At 40.4% G+C, this 4,709-nt stretch overlaps 1 protein-coding gene across 2 annotated transcripts in view; it reads right to left on the reverse strand.

The window, feature by feature from the left end:
* KLF12 (KLF transcription factor 12) overlaps nucleotides 1-4,709 on the reverse strand; it is a 446,968-nt gene that overhangs the window by 58,695 nt on the left and 383,564 nt on the right. The gene's annotated exons all lie outside the window — the stretch shown is intronic.

The following is a 4,709-nucleotide window of genomic DNA, read 5'->3' on the forward strand; positions in this document are numbered from 1 at the left end:
AAAAAAAAAAAAAATGAAGGACCCAGGAGAGTGGAAGTAACTTATAGCTTCATTTGAGATTATAATAACTGCTGGGTATGTCAAAAAAATCACCCAGGTGGTAGAAAAAGATTCCTTTTATGTGAAGTTGACATTCAATTGTGGGCTAATACCTAGGGTTTATGAAGCACTATCTTTCAAGGTGATACTATGACGAGTATTATCTCTGTTGCACTTTTCCCAAGACCGAATCTGAACAGTTTGGGTCAAACACCATTCATTTGTTCACTTAACAGAAATACTGGGGTGAAAGGAGCAGAAAGATCGATTTAGTGTAAGTGACAAATTTATACTAGAACCCAAGCCTGCAGACTTCAAGCCCTATTGATTTCATAGGAGCTTCTTCTATTTTATATCTTTTCACAATAACTGTGTTTGGTTTTTTTCATATTTATTTATTTATTTATTTATTTATTTATTTATGGCTGAGTTGGGTCTTTCTTGCCGTGCGTGGGCTTTCTTTAGTTGAGGCGAGCGGGGGCTACTCTTAGCTGCGGTGCGCAGGCTTCTCATTGAGGTGACTTCTCTTGTTGCGGAGCACAGGCTCTAGAGCATGCAGGCTTCAGTAGTTGTGGTTCACAGGCTCAGTAGTTGTGGCTCGCAGGCTCTAGAGCGCAGGCTCAGTAGTTGTGGCACGTGGGCTTAGTTGCTCTGCGGCATGTGGGATCTTCCAGGACTAGGGATCAAACCCGTTTTCCCCAGCATTGGCAGGCGGATTCTTAACCACTGCGCCACCAGGGAAGCCCTTAAGTGTGTTTGGTTTTATTTATTTTCTACTTTTTTGGCTGTGCCTCGTGGCACGCGGGATCTTAGTTCCCTGACCAGGGATTAAACCCAGGCCCCCTGCAGTGGAGGCGCAGAATCTTAACCACAGGACAGCCAGGGAAGTCCCAGTGTGTTTGGTTTTAAAAGCTGCTTTTGAAAATACATGATTTAAAGCAGGATTTCTGGGAAAATGGAGAGTTTGAGGGGATTAGTTAAGTTTCAAGAATGAAGTCTATTTTGACTAAACACTCTTCTTGGGCTTTGAACATTCAAGAGTGAGGCCGGAGAGAAGCCACTTATTCTAGTTACTAATTGCAGGGGTGCCTCCATCATCCAAAATATAAGAAAAGACTGCCTCCAAGGCATAACAGTGAAGTTCAGTAACTGCCTTTACTGGTCGCTTCCAGTTCTCGGGATAACAGGGCAAGTGGACGGTGCTGGTTTATGAGGCACCCTCTTTCCCATCACCGTTTGGTACCAGCAGCTCCTCTTCCTTTGGCACATTCCTCCTTACGTGTGGTCGTAACAGGACTGTCAACCACCTCGGCCAAGGGCTGGGCACCTGAGCCAGGCTGGGGCTGGCTCATCAGACTCTGACCTCCTTGATTGAGATCGGGGAGCTGGAAAACGAGTCCATCTCCCGTCGTTCTGGGCCTGCACCTACTTATTCAATCTCGCTCCCGGGTGCTGTCCCGCTCCCTGTGTGTCCCGTAACCCACCTCATGTCCTTCGACAAAATTACCTTTTGCTTAAGGTAAACAGACTCAGTTTCCATTACTTCTGACAAAAGAAACTCACCTGATAAAGGAGACTAAACAGAATGAAAATTGAGACAGAGGTAATGGCTACAGACAGTGGATTCCTGCAGGGTCCTCAGCTCTCCTGCTACTTATTAGCTGAGGGTTTATGTGCAGCAGCTGTGACTAAAACCCGTGTGATATGGGTTGGTTTTAATTGGGGGGGGGGGTAAGTAGGTCACACGCTATCTACTGCTCTCTTAGAACCGATTAAAAGAAATATGTTCATTATGAGGATATTGGTCCTTCCTTAGGTAATCTAGTACTGTACCAAGAAATGTAATAAATAGCCAATTTGAAGGAAATTGTTAAGAAACTTTATGAAAATCTAGGGGTCAGCTGAGAAAAATTATAGTAAGATGAGGATATATTATTTAATTTTAAAAATGCTAGTTCACTGTCCATGTGTATACAGATAAATCTCCATGGCTAGAATGATTATATTGGAAATATGACTGAAAAACCCAAATCAAAACAAAACCGCTGGTACCCCAAGCATTCTCTTAAGATTTATGATCCTGAGTGGTATTCCCAGCACATTAAGAACACATTAGGATTTCTGATTGGGTCCCAATATTAAGTCATTATTCTTTCAAATATATATATTTAGAAGTCAGCTTTGGTTAGCTAATTCTTTAGCCCAAAAATATCCACTGAAAAATACTGTAAAAGGCTAAGAAAGACTGAGGCTCCTCTAGAGATATATAAAATAAGCTCTTTCATTGTTTTAATTTCATACATTAATTATAACAGAACTTGTACTGGTGTTAACAGTAGGTACATCATTCTTTTCATATTGGGACAGTTTTTTCCTTGCATTATTCATTAATGACTCCCTAAATCCCCTTATTCTGCCTGTTTCATTACAACACAACCATTATTTTAAAGGTCTACATCTGAACAAGTTTAACAGGGAGGGGACTGTGATGGAGGATAATGCACACTGCACACTTTAAAACTATAAAAAGCTGTAGTTTAAGTAGCTTTCCCAGTAAAATCATGATTCCTGACTGTGTGGATTTTAAATACCCTTAAGCTATATAAAACCAAGCTAAGAAACAACAATTATATGAAAAAATATGCTACAAGTCCCAGAATTACAAACAAGTCGTTTTGTTTTTTCTTTCTGCTTACTTTGGATTTAATTTGCTCTTCTTTTTCTGGTGTCCTAAGGTAAAAACTTAAAGATTATTGATTTTATAGAGACACAGACGTAGAGAACAAACATATGGACACCAAGGGGGGAAAGTGGCGCGGGGGGTGGTGCTGTGATGAACTGGGAGATTGGGATTGACATGTATACACTGATGTGTATAAAATGGAGGACTAATAAGAACCTGCTGTATAAAAAAATAAATAAAAGAAAATTAAAAAATTACTGACTTTAGAGCCTTCTTCTTTTCTAACATATGCTTTCGGTGCAATAAATTTCCTCCTAAACACTGCTTTTTGATGCAACCTACAAAGTTTGATAAGTTGTGTTTTCATTTTCATTTACAGCTGACCCTTAAACAACACGGGTTTGAACCGTGTGGGTCCACGTATATGCAGATCTTTTTCAGTAAGTATGTACTATAGTACTACACGATCAGGGGCTGGTTGAACCCGTATGGGGAAGCATGGATACGGAGGACTGACTGTAAAGTTATACACAGACTTTCAACTACACAGGGTCAGTAACCCCTGCTTGTTCAAGGGTCAACTGTAGTTAAAAGTATTTTTAAATTTCTCTTGAAATTTCTTCTTTGACCCCTGTATTACATAGAAGTATGTTGCTAAGTCTCTGTGTACTTTTAGTTTTTTCCAAACAAGTCCTTTTGAATACTGAACTAATATTTCTTGGTCATGCTAAAATTAGTTAATACAACAGAGATGTTTTAATACACAATAGTACCACACCTAGCTACACTGCTGAGAAGATGCCACAAAGAACAAGGAATATATTGACATGCCCAGTAAGACAGTAATATGGTCCTGAGCAGCGGGTTGGTAAAAACAAATTACTAATGAACTCCTAATAGAAAAATGTCTCAGAAATGGTGACCTTTTAGCTCAGCATGATCTTATAGCCTTAATTCTCCCATAATTAGAAAATAATTGTAGAAAATAACTTACTTTAACTTTTTTCCCAAATCATCTTTATTGTGATTGAAGTAATACTAGACACAAAAATCAGCTGATATTACAGGAATGTGAAACACTTTTATCGACCATTCTTGCTGAAATTCTGGGTAATAGAGAATTGAAGAAAATTAGACCAAAGGTCGTTAAGAAGGGCAATCTGAAAGACAGCATACAAGTTTAAAGTATACATAACTGTCACCAAGCTACACTTGAGGAGGTGGTGGAAGTAACGAATTTACTAGCTGACACTGGATTATAACATAAGAAAAGATATGGATTTGGAGGGATTTTAAATGTGGCAACACCGTGGAAGTACTTTTCATTGTAATTCAGGATACAGAGAACTTGCAAACCGGTTTATGATTATATAAACCACGGCCCATTTTCTGAATCTGTTATCAAACACTGGAGAGACCATGCTTCCAAACGAAATCTAAAGGCAACCTGCTGTTATTTATTTGCCAACACGCATGGATTTAAAAAGAAAAAAAAAAAAAAAAATGAAGGCCAGGCAGGCACTCTGGGAACTGGAATTTTCACATATTAAAGTTCAGACACAGTATCATAATTTTTGCCCCGTAAGTCACGAAGCAGGGGCTTCCCTGGTGGTGCAGTGGTTGAGAGTCCGCCTGCCGATGCAGGGGACACGGGTTCGTGCCCCGGTCCGGGAAGATCCCACATGCCGCAGAGCGGCAGGGCCCGTGAGCCATGGCCGCTGAGCCTGCGCGTCCGGAGCCTGTGCTCCGCAACGGGAGAGGCCACAGCAGTGAGAGGCCCGCGTACCGCAAAAAAAGAAAACAAAACCAAAAACAGAAAAAACAAGAAGCAGTGAAATGCTCTGGTAATTAAAATAACATAGTCAATATTATCTATAAATAATGAGCGTGCAAGGATCTGCAGGATGATGAGTAAACATTTTGGCAGGGAGCAACTGCTACATATTGGAATGGAAAGCAATGTCTTTATCAGGCCTCTCTCTCCTCC

The sequence above is a fragment of the Lipotes vexillifer genome, unplaced genomic scaffold, assembly GCF_000442215.2.
Source record: "Lipotes vexillifer unplaced genomic scaffold, Lipotes_vexillifer_v1.1 scaffold1491, whole genome shotgun sequence".
Lineage (NCBI taxonomy): Eukaryota > Metazoa > Chordata > Mammalia > Artiodactyla > Lipotidae > Lipotes > Lipotes vexillifer.